The following is a 16808-nucleotide window of genomic DNA, read 5'->3' as shown; positions in this document are numbered from 1 at the left end:
ATTGTAAAGCACATAGAAGAACAGGCCCTGCTGGGAGTGAACCAGCATGGCTTCTGCAAAGGTAAATCTTGTCTCGCCAACCTTTTGGAATTCTTTGAGAGTGTCAACAAGTGTGTGGATCAAGGTGATCCAGTTGACATAGTATACCTGGACTTCCAAAAAGCTTTTGACAAATTTCCTCATCAAAGACTCCTGAGGAAACTTAGCAGTCATGGGATAAAGGGACAAGTACATGTGTGGATTGCTAACTGGTTGAAGGACAGGAAACAGAGGGTAGGTACAAATGGAGAGTTTTCACAATGGAGGGGAGTAAGAAGTGGTACCCCCCAGGGATCTGTACTGGGACCGGTGCTTTTTAATTTATTCATAAATGATCTAGAAGCAGGGGTAAGCAGCGAGGTGGCCAAATTTGCAGATGATACCATACTCTTTCGCGTAGTGAAATCCAAAACAGATTGTGAGGAGCTCCAAACATCTTCTTCATCATGAGCCCCACCACCTGCTAAGATTATCTGGAGAGGTTTGCCTGCAGCTGCTGCCAACTCATTTGGCAGCTACTCGGGAATGGGCCTTCTCTGTTGCAGGCCCTGGACTTTGGAATTCACTCCCTGTTGAAATAAGAGCCTCCCCATCTCTGGTAAATTTTTAAAGGCACTGAAGACACACTTATTCACCCAGTCTTTTAATTAGATTTTTAGTTTTAAATAATTTTAATACTGGATTTTAAATGTAACTAATCTTTTAAATGATTTTAATTGTTAATTGATTTAATGTTTTAAATGATTTTAATTGTAAACTGCCCAGAGTCGCAAGTTTTGGGTAGTATAGAAATATTTTAAACAAACAAACAAATAGGGATGGGCCCAGACCAGTCTGGAGGCCATTGAAATAGCCTCCGGACCGGTCCAGACCTGGGCGGTCCGGTTCGGCTGGGGGGGTACCTTTGAGAGCGGCAGGAAGGTTTACTTACCCCTCCTTCTGCTTTCCCGCTCTTTCGCCGTAACTCCAAGAGTAATTGGGGCGGCAGGATACCTCCCTGCCGCCCCTTCCCCGATGTTGCTGGGAAAACTCCCAGCAGTGCGCACACACCACGCAAAGGACTGCTGGGAGTTTTCCCAGCAATGTCGGAGAAGGGGCGGCAGGGAGGTATCCTGCCGCCCCAATTACTCTTGGAATTACGGCAAAAGAGCGGGAAAGCGGCGGGAGGGGTAAGTAAACCCTCCCGCCGCTCTTAAAGGTACCCCTCCACCCCAGTGCCGGACGCAGTTGGCGGTTCCATGCAGACCCCTACAAACAAATAAATAATAGCCCTCTGTCCCCAAAGGGCTCACAATCTAAAAAAGAAACATAAGGCAGACACAACCAACAGATACTGGAGGGAAGCTGTGCTGGGATTGGATAGGCCCAGGTACTCTCCCCCTGCTAAATATAAGAGGATCACCACTTCAAAGGTGTTAGAATCTCACCAGTCAGCTCCTTTCTTAGCTGTTTCTGTCACTTCTTCATCAGGAATATATAGGTGTACAAATTCCAATTAACATACTTTACAATGTGTTAACTTATCATAAAACATGTTGCTTCAGAGGTTTTTGTTTTTGTTTTAATTAACACAGGAAGGTAAAATAGCCTTGCTGGAGAGATATATTACAAAGTATGATGCCTTGTAAAATAAGCAAGGATCAGAAAACTAACCAACATACATATTGGCGATATGGTCTTGGGAAAGCAGATACTCCCACATCTGGAGTGAAAATACACTACAATTTGGAAGATTCTTTTTTAATTAGGCACATGATACAAGTCTATACTTGATCCTCTTTGTGCCCTATGGAAGCATTTAAAACAATGGCAACATTATGATTTATGAAATATTTTGGAATTATTTGACTGGTGCAAACATTTTCACCAGGTTTGGCGAAAATTGAAAAATGCATGCTGTGGAGGAAGTGGATAGGAAGAATACTAGATAAAGTATTAGGAAGTACAAGGAAATGTATGGAGAGATAATAATAGTTTTAGTTGTAAATAGTGGTTGAAAAGTGGCATATAAATACTTGTAGTAGTAATAGTAATAGTGTTAGAAGTTGGAGACATCACATTGGCAGGAAACTGAGGAAAGAAAATAAAGTACTTCTTTTCACAGCATATGACTAGTATATGGAATTCTCTGGCATGCAATGTGGTGATCACCACTATATTTATGGCTTTAAAAGGCGATAAGACAAATTCTTGGAGGATACATCTATCACTGGCTATAAGCCATAGTTAAAATAAAATAAAAATAATAGTTGTAATGGCTATGTGGAGCCTCCATGTCTAGAGGCAGAACACCTCTAAATACCAGTTCCTTAGGTGCTGGTAAGAACAGCAGGGGAGAACTGTTGTTTTCATGCACTGACTTCTGGGCTATCCAGGTGCATCTGGTTGACCACTGTAGCTAGCAATGCTTTTCTGCTGACTCCCAGGATCCCTCCCAATTTGTGTTTGAGTCTCCAGGCTTGGATATCTCACTCTTGACATGCCTCACAGCATCATGAACTCTCCATTTGTGGAAAGGTCACTTATAGGAGTGTGCACGGACCGGTTCGGAGACCATTCTACTGGCCTCAGAACCGGTCCGGACATGGGGTGGTTTTGGTTTGGGAGGGATAGGGTAGGGGGTTCCACTAAGGGCGGGGGGGGCTTTACTTACCCCTCCCGCCCTTTCCACTTTTTGCGCCGTAAATATTCCAAAAAATCCGGGCGGCAGGACTCCTCGCCGCCCGCTTCTATCCACTACGATGGCTCCGCCAGCGCTGCTCCTCCGTGTGTAAACAATCGGGCGGCAGGGTCCTTCCCTGCCGCCCCCTTGAAGCCCCCTGCTGCTGCTGCTGAAGCCCCCTTAAATCTCGCCCGGACCGGCCGCGCTTTCTATAAGGGTGCGGGCGACAGCGAGACGTACTCCCGCCTGCCCCCTTCCCTGCCGTCTGCGAAAGTGAAGCCTTCTGCGCATGTGTGCGTGCGCGCGCGCAGAAGGCTTCATTTTCGCAGACAGCAGGGAAGGAGGCGGGCGGGAGTACGTCTTGCTGTCGCCCGCGCCCTTATAGAGAGCGCAGCCAGTCCAGGCGAGATTTAAGGTGGCTTCAGCAGCAGCAGCAGGGGGCTTCAAGGGGGCGGCAGGGAAGTACCCTGCCGCCCGATTGTTTACACACGGAGGAGCGGCGCCGGCGGAGCCATCGTAGTGGATAGAAGCGGGCGGCGAGGAATCCTGCCGCCCGGATTTTTTGGAATATTTACGGCGCAAAAAGTGGAAAGGGCGGGAGGGTTAAGTAAAGCCCCCCCCGCCCTTAGTGGAACCCCCCACCCCAGTGCCGGACCGCAGCTCCGCGGTTCCGTGCACACCCCTAGTCACTTACTGGGCCAGCTGCCCCTAGATTTGACTACTAACAAGAAAATTGGAAAGGGGATCAGATTCATGCTCTTCCTACATTGGGATAACCTAAGTAGACACCATAAATTAAATAAAGCAGGTTAACTTCCAGCCAAGGCCACTCTGCACTTGAGGAGTGAACTGCCTTGGCCCCTTCCCTCCTTTAGCAAAGGATAGCAGCCAGCGAATGCACCAATTAACTCAGCAGGAAGAACGCAGATAAAGCTCACAGAGGTAACTCTCCCCACTCAAAAAAGGGTTGAGTCAGCGATAAGGACCTCAACGTGCCCATTAAAAGTGCTGATTGGATTATTGGACCCTCTGCCATACAAATATCCCCTTCTCACATCTATGCATCTTGTCGTGACAATCAGCCTTGACATTCCTCAGCAATTCCCACATTGTTGAACTCAGGAAGAGCGATCAGCAACAATGGAATCCTTGCAGGTTCCACCCAACACACCTATTCACAAAGAAGGGCAACAGGAATGTCGGCCCCGGGCCCAGCATATGTTTTGGGGTATATCAAGCCCCAATTCCATGATCCTGTTGCAGATGGAGTTCCAGTGCATCGACCGTTTTGCACTAACTATCCTAATGACCACTAGGGACACTGGGAGTAGAGAGAGTTAGTAAGGGTCTCCCTAACTGTTCTACCTGTCTCTATTCTATAATCCCTGAACTTACTCTTCCGCACTTCCTGTGCTGAGTCACAATCCTTCCTTTCCTCCTAGAGAGAAGATGGAAACATCTCTCTCCCTCCTTACCTATTCATTATGTAATCCTTTAGATTAGGTTTAGGTCTTTCCTTAGTGCTCTTTTGTTTTACCTATTAAAAATAGGTAAAAATTAGCAACCCCCAACAGATCCAGTGTGCTCTTTGTGTACATCTACCTTGGAGTCACCAGCTGCTTGGGTGATTTATTGTTCACGGGCCATTATGCCAGGCTGTATTCCAGTCCTCTCCAGTTTGGCTTTCCTGCCTATCCTGATCTGCCGAGGCTTCCTTGCTAACATAGGAAGCTGGTTCCACAGAGGTACTAGCACCCTTGTGGATTCACCTCTATCAACTAACTCCTCCAATCTTCTCACCCCTGCCTCTGACTGAGATGTCCCTGAGGAACAAGGTCCTTCAGTTGCTCCAGGAGCCCCGAAGTTTCTTCGTCCAGATCAGGTAAGATAAATGTTTGTCCCTCACTGGTCCCAACTCTATGCCTAGCCCCTTTTATTAAATCCAGCCACCTCTTTCTCTAAAAGCCTTTTTCTCTAGCCCATCTGGGAATTTATACAATTAAGACTTTAAGCTAAAACACCTCTTTGCAGTTGAACGGATCTTTAATAGTAATATTGCTTTAACCACACATTTATTCTGTTGTACCCCTCTAAAAAGGGAAGGGTGCTTTTGATTTTGAAACTTAAACATTGCCTCCTTCCAATTATTTCCTGGGTCTACAACTTTGCGTAAATTTAATCTCATGTGGAACTGTTCCTTTCTGAGCAAATTTCCCCACACAAGCCAGAATGCAATTTTGGGGTGTTTACCAATCACCTCGGTGCAATTTTATTAACACCACTGTGGGAAACAGAATACTGAACTCAAGGGACCTTTGGTTTGATTCAGCAAGGCTCTTCTTAACTTTCTTACGTTCATGACTTATTTTTTTTTAAAATGTTATTTTTCATTAATTTCTAGAGGACGGATACAAAATTGAATTCTTTGTATTAGTATTATTTAAATCTTTATGCACATACTTTCATTTGTATCTGTTATGACTATGAGCAATTATGGGCTTCCATTGTATAGCTTTTATCTCTGTTTATTGTCTGTATATATTATTGTTGTAAAGGACAACATTTATACACCTACACAGACATATGTATGAGCTAGTTCTGGAACACAGAAGTCAAAAGAAATGGCTTTTTTTTCACCCAAATGTTTCAAGGGGCATCAATGACAGAAGCATAGGAGTCTTTAAGAGGTTTTCCTGTAATGTTATGCTTCTGCAGGCAATAGTGGCTCAACAGCAGTGCTGGAAGCCTTACCAGTAGCTAGCTTTTGCTGGCTGTCATTAAATAATAATGATGATGATAATAAAAACTCTGGATGCACCAGGAAGTGATGTGATATCACATGATGTTGCATAATTTCCTGTTGCTTTCTATACTTTAAAAAAATGTTGGCAGCAGAAGCTGGTCACTAGGAGGGCCTCCAGGGTTGTCACTGCCTGCAAAGGTATGGTCTTAAGGTACCTGTTCTGAAGCTACTTTGGAGTGAAAATTATTTCCTGTTCTAACATTTCTTCTGCTACATTTTCACCACTGGAGAATTTGACAACAAAAATGAGGCTGTACAGATTTGAATTCCTTTAACAGGATACAGATTTGACAGGATACAGATTTGAACTCCTGTGATTAGGACCACAAGGCTTTGTGGGAAAGAACATTTTTATTTATAGTGGAAGGCAGGAAGATTGCAGAAAATTTGGATTACAAAATTTCTGGTGTAGCATTTTAATTTAGAGACTTAAAAAAAAAACCACCAATACGTAGCATAAAAATAATCCATACATGACAGCAGCATAGATTACAAAATAAAATATTTCATGTACAAAAATGACAACCTGTTGTATATTCAAGGGTTCAAGGCACATTTGAGTTTTTAAAAGACACTGGGTCCCAGGGGCAAGGAAGCCCATGTTCACCCATCTCCCTGGCAGCCCCTCGGAGTGAGGGAGAAAATGAAGAAACTAAGGAGGGGTGGGCCACAGGAACTGGGGGTCCTGGTTCTTTGAACCCATCCACTCAGTTATAGCTATATGGCTGCTGGGTCCTCAAAAAGAAAAGCCCATTACACTTTATCCATACATTGCTTGCTTGCTTGCTTGCTTGCTTGCTTGCTTGCTTGCTTGCTTGCTTGCTTGCTTGGATTGATTGCCATCAAGTCAGTGTCGACTTGACAAATTAGTGACAAATACATTAGCATCACTAGAAAGAGGACTTCAGGCCCAAGAGAGAAAAGTGTGTTGTGGTGAATGGTTGCCCAATGGCTACCTAGTGAATGGGCCTATTCTGTTAAGTGGATAGCTTCTTGACCACTGCATGGGAACATGAGCTTCATGTCAATATCTGCTGTCCCCTGATTGCAGTGCTTCTAATGAATTCATTCCTTGAACCAGGCCGGCTCTTCAATAATGCTTTAGATTAGCTACGGCTGAGGCCGGTTCTAGACTGGGGGCAAGGCAGGTAGAGAACAAGCAGGATGGCAGGTAAGCAGCCTTTATTGCCTTGCAGTGCTAAATAACTAAAATACTTTCATCATTAAATTTTTACACTAATTGTACTCCACTGCCTGACCTCTGTGTGTTATAATCCTTCATTCTCTGTATTCTACACTGATGAAGAGCACATGTTCAAAATGTATTGGAACTATTAATTGATTCTTCTTAATAAAATTTGTCTCCTGTATTTGTTGGATTCTATTATTCTTCAGTTTGCTTCTACACACTAACCTCTGCCAGCCAGCTTCAAAGAAGCAGGGGTAGCATTCTCCATCAAGTTCACATCTATCTACTATCACCTACTGTTCTCACAGTATGTTCTCACTGATAGGTAGAGATGATGTTTTCACTGATAGGTAGGGATGTGCATGAAATGGATTTTTCATTTTATTTCGAGCTTGAAACAAAATGCAGATGGCCAAAATGTTTAGTCAAAACATCAGTCAAACTGGTTGTTTTGGCGGGGAAAAACTCAAAAGGTTTCGAGTGTTTCAGCCATAGGGAACAACGGGGAAACTTGAAACACCCCATTGTTCCCCATGGTTAGTTCCTAAGGACCCCAAAGTGGGTTGGGTGGCAGGCTGTGATGGGTTCTACCTCCCACCCAAAGCAAAAAAGAAATGGGCAAGTGGGCAATTTGTAACACATTTTCCCCCAAACCCTTATTGAATCCTGGGGGGGGGGGTTGGGAAAAAGGTTAAAAATTTGTTTAAGATCTCCCACTTGCTGATTTCTTTTGTGGGTTGGGTAGGAGGTAGCACCCATCATGGGTTATTTCAAATTTCCCCATTGTCCCCTATAGAACAAGCTGCGCTCACAGAGTGCACTGCACACAAGTTTTACATTTTAATTTTCAATGCATTTTGCAACCCTGCCTTGAAAAACATTGCAGAAGCATACAGTAAAACAAGAACAACTATTTATATATACTGCTTTTCAACAAGGTTTCCAAAGTTGTTTCCAAAGTGAAATAATAAACAAATAATTATGGATCCCTGTCCCCAAAGGGCTCACAATCTAAAAAGAAACATAAGATGGACACCAGCAATGGTCACTGTGCTGGTACTGGATAGGGCAACTGGATAGGAGGTACTGTGCTGGAGCTGGAAAGGGCAAAGTTACTTTCCTCCTGCTAAATAAAGAGAATCACCACATTAAAAAGGTGCCTCTTTTTCCAGTTCACAGGGGTCACTTTTACTTTGCCCGGTAAAAGGAAATCTGTCCTTCCTAGCACAGAACACACATAGCAGATACAATCCAAAAATGGCCAAAAAATAATAACTGGTGCAGAATCCATTGCCAGCCATTACTACAGTTACATCATTGGCACAAGTTGCTCTCTCACACACAATTATGAGTCCTTACTTTTTAGCATTGCAACTGTTGCCACAGCAGCACCCTTACTTAGTAGCAAGCATAGTCATAAGCTCAACTAGAGCAACTTCAGCCATGTTTTGACTGGGTACACTTTGCAATGCAGATTGCAGAGCAAACCAGAGCAGTGAGTGAGGCACAAGTTAGTCTCAAGGCCAGACATGGAGCTCATCACATCAATCACAAGGAAATATTACACAAACATGGTCAGAGAGCTACCATGTTCATTTCTCGCCACAACACTGTCTCACAAACCAACCAGCCACAATTCAAGGAAGGCAGGCACCCATGTTCTGCCTTTGTCAATCTGAGATCCAGCAAAACCAGATAGTTATAGCAGCAATAGGACAGTATATTATACTTAGTGCTGGGGAGAGGCTTTGCCCATGCGGCGAGGGTCAAGTTGAAACAGTTACCCATGTACTATTGGAATGCCTGTTCTACAGAGACCTGCGCCGGGATTTCATTCACCCTCTGACAGTCAAGTTCCCAGGTCTCGATCTACCTCAGATGACTGCCAGGCTCCTGGAAGGAAGTAATTCCTCTTCCACTAGACAGGTAGCCAAATTTTGCAGTGCAGCCCTTCGCTTTCGGAAGAGCCTAAAAATGGACAAATAAATGACACAATGCCAGAGCAATTTGTACTCATATCTCAGCTAGTTGTAGCTGGGCATGTGGGGATAGGTATTGCCAGCTTAAAAGTAGCTAATTCAATGCTAACACTTTATAGAGCCCCTGAATTGTATATCTCCTCCCAGATTGGGAGCTGAGCTGTGTTTGGAGTTGTAATTGTTCAATAAGCAGGAATAAGCTGCCCTTTTATTTTAATCTATTTCACTAGTATTTTACTAGCATTTTCAGTGACTCTGTGCTGAGCAGGACCCCATAGAATGCTGATTATCCCCTCTTTTAAATTTGTTCTGATTTTATACTGCTTTTTGACTGAAACAAAGTGTTTGGCTGAGTCCTTTTTAGCTTACATGCATTTTATCTATTCTGTTTGTGTTTTATATCATGTTTTAAAATTTTGTATTTTTAGATTCCCTCCCCCTCAGTCTTAATGCTACATCAATTTTAATCTCCGTAATACTGCAACACTTTCCTCATATTGCATTTACTGTATAGTATTACTGTTTTACAACTTGTGCTGGTCAACGACCGTAATAAAGATTATTATTATTACTTAGTGCTGAGAAAACCACAAAATCAAACCCTCCTCTTTTCATGTATCCTCTTCAAAAGAGGCACACTATAAGGGCTGTTTCCCAGTCCCTTTGAATACATTTTGAAACTCCTTCATTTTGGGTTCCCCTCTCCCTCCCTCCCTCCCTCCCTCCCCCAGCCAATTGGGGCACAGTTGTCCATGATTTGTATGATAACAAGCCAACCAAGAAGCAAGGAGAGATCAGAAGCCAAACAGAAGCCAGTGCCAGAAAACCAATCAACAGGGGAAAAATAGGCCTCCAAAATGGCACTCAAAATGTCAGAACGTTTTGAATCAAAATGGGGTTGTTCTGTTCCAAGGTCAAAACACTCAAAATGGCCCATATCAAGTAGAAATATTTTAACTATGCAACGTTTTGCTCATCCTTACTAATAGGTATACTATAATGATTTCCCCAGCTACTTACCATTCGTACTGGTGCTCCTTCATTCACCTTTATCCAAAGAGGACTACTATGTATAATATATTTTTATTCCAGGAGTTATGCCATAGGTGTAAAGCAGCAGCCAACACCACTGAATCAGCTTGAAAGGATTCACACTTAATGGAAGCCTGAATGTTAACGCAGGTACCAATCAAGAGGGTAAGGTTAGGTAAACCACCAACAACTGGGTTAAGAAAGTTGTTGAAGTGTATTACTTTGACTTATGAATTGTGATGCGATTTATAACTTTAGAAGTTTATGACTTGTAGATCATAAATGATCGAGAGGTTGGAGTAGGCAGCGAAGTGGCCAAATTTGCAGAATTATTTAGGGTAGTGAAATGCAAAACAGACTGTGAAGAGCTCCAAAAGGATCTCTCCAAACTGGGGGAGTGCACAACAAAACGGCAAATGTGGTTCAATGTAAGCAAGTGTTAAGTGATGCATATTGGGACAAAAAAAACCCCATCTTCACATATATGCTGATGGGATCTGAGCTGTCAGTGACTGACCAGGAAAAAGCTCTTGGGGTCATGGCTGAGTCGCTGAAAATGTCAACTCAGTACATGGCAGCGGTGAAAAGGGCAAATTCCATGGTAGGGATCATTAGGAAGAGGACTGAAAATAAGAATGCTTGTATTATAATGCCCTTATACAGATCTATAGTGCGGCCACATTTGGAGTATGGTGTACAGTTAAGGTCACCGTATCTTAAGAAGGATATTGTAGAGCTGGAAAAGGTGAAGAAGAGGGCTTGGAGCAAGGCTACAAGCAAGATGATAAGGGGCTTGGAGCAAGGCTACAGCATCTGGGACTCTTTAGTTTGGAAAATAGGCAATTCAGGGAGACATGTTTGAGGTGTATAAAATTATGCATGGAGTAGAGAAATTAGACAGATAGAAATTTTTATCCCTCTTTCACAACACTAGGACCAGGGGCCATCCCATGAAACTGAAGGTCAAGAAATTTAGGACCAACAAAAGGAAGTACTTTTTCACACCGTGCGTAATTAATCTATGGAATTCTCTGCCACGGGATGTGGTGATGGCCACTAGCTTGGATGGTTTTAAAAGGTGCTTAGACAAATTCATGGAGGACAGGTCTATCAATGGCTACTATCTGGTGGCTATAGGCCACCTCCAGCCACAGAGGCACAATGCCTCTAAATACCAGTTGTAGGCAAGCAACAGCAAGAGAGAGGGCATGCCCTCACCTCTTGACTGTGGAGTTTCCAGAGGCATCTGGTGGGCCACTGTGTGAAAGAGGGTGCTGGATCTGATAGGCCTTGGGCCTGAACCAACAGGGCTGTTCTTAAAGGAAGAGCTGTAGTTTAGTGGTAGAATGCCAGTTTAGCATGCAGAAAGTATCAATGCCTACTCTCCTGGGAACAGCTGGAAAAGATCCTTGTATGAAACCCTTGAAAGTTGCTGTCAGTAAGTGTAGACAATACTGACGCTGACGCTAATGGTCTGATTCAGTATCAGGCAGATTTCATAAAACCTTCAGAACCATCTATATTGAACATGTATATTTATCCTTAAAAGAGACATGGCAGGCTCACACAATCCACTGGCAAGTACACAAGAAGAACTTGTGGCTCTAACCTATCTACTGCTGGCTCCCAAGTCCTTTGCCCAAATTTCACTTGATATTTACTCAGCATCAGTAACCAAGGTTTCAAGTTGGGCTGAGAATGTTGAACAAAGCTAGGTGGAGGATTTGGGAATCGGCAGTGGGAGCTGTCAATTCCCTTGTACCTACTTGCCAGAGCATTGTATGAACATACCCACAAAGGGAACAACTACTCTGCCCTAACAGGTCTGGCAGAGCAAAAGGCTTTTTTTGCCATAGTTATCCTAAAGCACTCTTATCTCCTTGCCAGGAGGCATACTATTCTTTATGGTGGGAGAGGGGGAAAGGAGATTATTTGGTTGGTAAAGGCCTACAGAAAATCAAAACACATAAACTGTAAATGAAAAGGCAGCTTGGAAATTAATAGGATGCATGTAAGAGGCCTTCATTTGACAAAGGGCACTTGTTTGACACCACATGTTTTCCTCCATGAGATATGCATAGTAGTTAATTCCTGTGAACTGTCACTTCTGCCAGTAAATTCTGCAGACCTGGGCGGAAGACAATGCAGTGAACACTATCCTGTTGGAAATGTATGCAGAAACACATCTGTCTTTAAACTCATCTACGGAGTCACAGTCTGAAAGTGTTTCCCTCTATTTGTCCTAAGTTTAAGTGCCAGCATTCCTCTACCATACCTAAGAGACATGACTACCTTTAGGCTCACTTCTTTTATAAAATATTCATGGCCTTTCACTTCACATAAAATAGTGCAAGTATTGGAAGGTCATACATCCTTGTTTCATGGCACCCTGAGTAAGCTCAGCTTGCGAAGCTCTTTTTTGACAGTACAAAGGCAGAGGCTATACCCATCTGTAGCAGTGGGGGAAAGCTCATGCTAATGAGCACTCCTTCTCTGGGAGAGGTTTATGCCTGAATCAGCAGGTGCTTTGCCTTAGCATTCACATCCTCTGTACAGATTTTTGAGCTAAGTGTTGGCTAAGGGCATGCAAATTCTTTGCAGCATAATTTATCAGCATGGGGTTCTTTGATTCATTTCATGATAAATATTTTCAATCTTTTCTCAGAAATATATCAAATATGCCTAGAAAGAGAGCTGTCATGCTGGAGAGTCCTCTAAGCTATTAGGCAGTGCAAGCACAGGGCACTATCAAGCACACATTTAAGTCCTGTGGATTTAAATAGGAATGTTATTTCAATAGGGTGAGGGTGGGGGAACAGGCCCCCCACCCCCACCGACATTAACAGGGATTATAAGAGCTTCACTTTGGCTAGATTGCATCCACACAGGATCAAACCAAATGTTATTTTAAAAACATGACCGGGGTTAGCCTGCTTGCATATTCAGTAAAAGGGAAATGGAACAGGCCTCTGTACCTCTAAAATATGAGAGGAAAGGGTTTAACCCTCTGCACTCACTATAGTACCAATCTGGATTGCCATGCACCAGCTGCTCCAATTTTCCCGGGCACAGTGGTGCAAACACAGTGGCGCCAACTGGGCTTTTGATCGAATGTTCAACCTCTGCTCCTATCACGAACATCCGCAGGACTTTTTCCAGGGGTGGGGGCAAAGGCTGCAACCCTCTACCCACTTATCTGAGAGTAAGCCCCATTGAATTCAATGGCTCAATCTAGCCGGGGGGGGGGGGCGGGGGGCAACTGCATCCCTTGCCTCCCTCCTCTGGATGCTTCTTCGGCAATGGTCATGATCTATGCGGGCTCCAATCCATTTGGGACCCTTTTTAAAAAAGGTCATTAATTACAATCAGGTGCTTAGAGTACGTTTAGTTTGACCCTTTGGATATGTCCAGATCAGCAGTCTTGTCACATTTCATCTCGTTTCATTTCCCCCCGCCCTGAACTATCCCAGACTTAATGTTTGTGAATCCCCCATACACATGTTTCTTCCTCTTGCAATTGCATTGAGGAAGGGGCTGGATTTGGGTACTTGCATCTCTGCACACAATACATTCAGTTTTGTTTTCTGAAAGCAGTGATTGAATATTGGGTGGGTGGGTGGGTACTTCCCTCCAGCTCCTTACGCCACCAAATTTTAGTCAAACAGTAGCCTCCATTGAGGCTATTCACACAAGCTGCCCTACCCAGGCTTGCACAGCCCTAGCTAGAGTGGAGTGCTTGTGTGGAGTGCCGGAATCAGGCCAGATCCTGGTGCTGCCCTGCCAGGTATCCTGAGTTTCCTCTCTGGGCTTTTACTGAGATGCAAGCATGCACTTCCATCCCAGTCCTTGGGCATGTGACTGCCCGAGCAGCCACAGAGCCAGGTGGCCAGAGCTCAGCATGGTGGAGAAATCCCTCAATGCACCATGCTTCTCATGTGGTGCATTGTGGGATTTCTGGAGGCCAGGCTGCATTCCCCCAGCCTCTGAATGGCCGTGCCACTTGTGTGGGAGCACAAGCAGCGCTGCCAAGAAGAAGCAGAGGCTAGTCTGGGAGAGAAGGTAGTTGTGATTCTGCCTCCCGCCCCTCCCCAGCCCCACACCATTAGAATGTGTGGATGACTTTACTATCTACTAAAACAGTAATGAAAGTGGCAACACAAAAGACAAAGGGCCAGAGTCTGCCTGCTCAAAATCTAAGCACTGCCTTAAAGCCTGCTGAAAATCTAAGCACTGGCTTAAAGAATGAGATAGCGAGAATCTTGAGAAAGGCTCATTTAGTAGCCTGATCATGAAGTAGCCAAATTTGGTTTAATGTGAAAAGAAATCAACAGATAACATTAGCGAGATTGATTACTACAGTTTTTAAGTGAAAAGAAAAACTGATTCAGAAGGAAGAAGGATAAGGCAATGGCTAGGAAAGAGGACACAGTGCAAGATTTCTGTCTAATTAAGGGCTCATAACTTCAGCCTGACCACCTTAAGTGGTGCAGCGGGAAAATGCTGGACTAACAAGCAGAAGGTTGCCGGTTCGCATCCCCACTGGTACTACATCGGGCAGCAGCGATATAGGAAGATGCTTAAAGGCATCATCTAATACTGCGCGGGAGGAGAGAATAATAAACCCCTCCTGTATTTTACCAAAGAACACCACAGAACTCTATGTGCATCAGGTGTCGAAAATCAAATTGATTGGACACTTTAAGGTCAGCCCATCCAGCTACAGTGGCTGATAATCAGGGATAACAGGAGTTGTAACTCAACAACAACAACAAATATTTATATACCGCTTTTCAACAAACGTTTCCAAAGTGGTTTACATAGAGAAATAACAAATAAATAAATAAGATGGGTCCGTGTCCCCCAAGGGCTCACAATCTAAAAGGAAACGTAAGACAGACATCAGCAACAGTCACTGGAGGTACTGTGCTGGGGGATGGATTACTCTCCCCCTGCTAAATAAAGAGAATCACCACATTTAAAAGGTGCCGCTTTGCCCAGTTAGCAGGGGTTAGCAACAAGTTATGCAGCCCTGGTTTAGATCAATTTTACCAAAATTTGTATCTTTTTAATAAGGCACAAGTTTTTGGGAGAGCTAGGGAAAACCAGAAAACAAAGTGCAGACTGTGACAGGTCACAGTAGTGTTCTAACTGGTCATTTCTATACCTACAGCAGGATCCCAGTTCTAAGACACTACCAGCATCTTAGAATGGGCACTGTGCCAGTCATAGATGCTGTGAATGTTGGCTGCGTACCATTAAGGACACAGCTGCTGAAATTCCAAGTTCAGCTAGAAAGCCCCTGCTTAGACTTTGAGGGCAGTGGGGACCCTTGCTGCTGTGCAATATCATGTGTCTCAGATTTTAGTGCTCTCCTGTTGTGTTCAACAAATGTCTTGAATATAGGTATTCAAGGTAATATAGGTATAGGAAATATAGATATTAAAGATGCTACTCTTCTTGACTTGCTGTCTTAACTAAGCCTATGAGCAAGCTGGTATCAGGCTTTCATTTCATTAACCACATTCACCCATATGAAACTGCCAGGGCCCTCCATTCATCGTCTCAGGCCCTGTTCATGGCCCCACTACTAACAGAGATCCATTTGTCAGGGACTAGAGACAGGGCCTTTTTGGTTGTGGCCCTTGGCTTTGGAACACCCTCCCTGAAGAGCTTCGCCATGCTCCCTCCTTCAGTGTTTTTTCAAAAACAACTTAAAACCCACCTTTTTAAGGAGGCTCTTTAATGCTCCATTTAAAAAAAATAACCTGTTTGAATCAGCTACAATATCTTCTGTAAAAGTTTCATATCCATTGGCATGATATTGTACTGCTGTCCAGTTTTTTGTGAATTTGTAGTGCATTTCTACTATTTCTCAAAATCTCAGAAGCAATCAGCATTGCAGAGTATACATTTTCAATAGTGAAACTTATAAAGATCTCCACAAACAGTACTATGAGATGAGAGAATCATTGTTCTCTGTCAAAACTGAAAGAATCAGGAAAAGCATGCATGATAAACAGCTTGCTGAACAAAAGACATGTCAAACACATACAAAAAGAAATTATTCTTTCTCATTGAAAGTGTGGGCACTTGGGGGTCATCCAATGAAACTGCATGGCTCTAAGTTCTGAGCACAATATATAATTTGATTATGGAGGGGTTTTTTTTTACATAAGATGTACAGCTGGCCACTAGTTTAGATGACTTTTAAAAAGGATTCGTTAACTTATGCATGGCTGATCTACCAATAGCTATCAGGCAGTTAGAAATACTATACCTGAGTACCAGATGCTGGGGACAAAGACAGGATATTACTGCTACTTTTACATATCTATCAATCTATCTATCTATCAATGCATAAGCCTGAACCAGTTTGATCAACTGGTCAATTCTGTCCAGGGAGGCATGCATGATCTTGCATTATAGCTTGATCTTCTCCTTTCACTACCACAAGAAAGGACTGTCACAAGAAAGGTTTCTGAACATGTTGGGCCAGGCTGTCTCTTATGCAGAGCTTAAGATCTCCAGGAGATATCAAATACTATGCTGAGAAACACCTTGAGTAACTATATACATTCTCAGCTCTGAGCATACTCAGGCTTTTTTACCTCTTTGAAAATGTAGTATATATTATATAATTTGGAAAGTAATAAATGTTTTTCATTACTGTGAGGCTGTCAGGGTTCCAGAGTCCCAATGCAGCCAGCATGGCCACAGCATCAAGTCCAAGGGAATGCAGCCAAGCAGAAGAAAGCCACACCAACCTGCAATGTGGAGGGCTCCAAAGAACATTCAAGGAGTGACAGGGAGGCAGGGGAAGAGAAGGGTGCGGTATAGGCTTCCTGTGCCAGTTCAGTCCTTTGGGAGTACAAGCTCTGGTGAGATGGCAACTTATCTTCTTAAACTTCTAATTTCTTGTCTTCTAACTGTGTCATTTGTTAGGAACGATTTAAAGTTCTGGCCAATATTTAGTGGGGCGAGCAGAGGACTTGAAAGCCTGGCAACATAGGTCTACAGGAGCCTGATGGAGGTACCAAGGAGAAGCTAAAGCTTGAGAAAGGAGATGGGGAGATGGGAAGCATGTGGTGAAACCTCACTACTACT

General features: G+C 43.6%; 1 protein-coding gene across 10 annotated transcripts in view; it reads right to left on the bottom strand.

Moving 5' to 3' along the window:
* The window catches only part of GRM8 (glutamate metabotropic receptor 8), a 791912-nt gene that overhangs the window by 91646 nt on the left and 683458 nt on the right, over window positions 1–16808 (bottom strand). The window lies entirely within an intron of this gene.

The sequence above is a fragment of the Hemicordylus capensis genome, chromosome 5, assembly GCF_027244095.1.
Source record: "Hemicordylus capensis ecotype Gifberg chromosome 5, rHemCap1.1.pri, whole genome shotgun sequence".
NCBI lineage: Eukaryota > Metazoa > Chordata > Lepidosauria > Squamata > Cordylidae > Hemicordylus > Hemicordylus capensis.
Note: the sequence above shows the minus strand (reverse complement) of the source record. Positions and strands in the feature narration are given on the sequence as shown.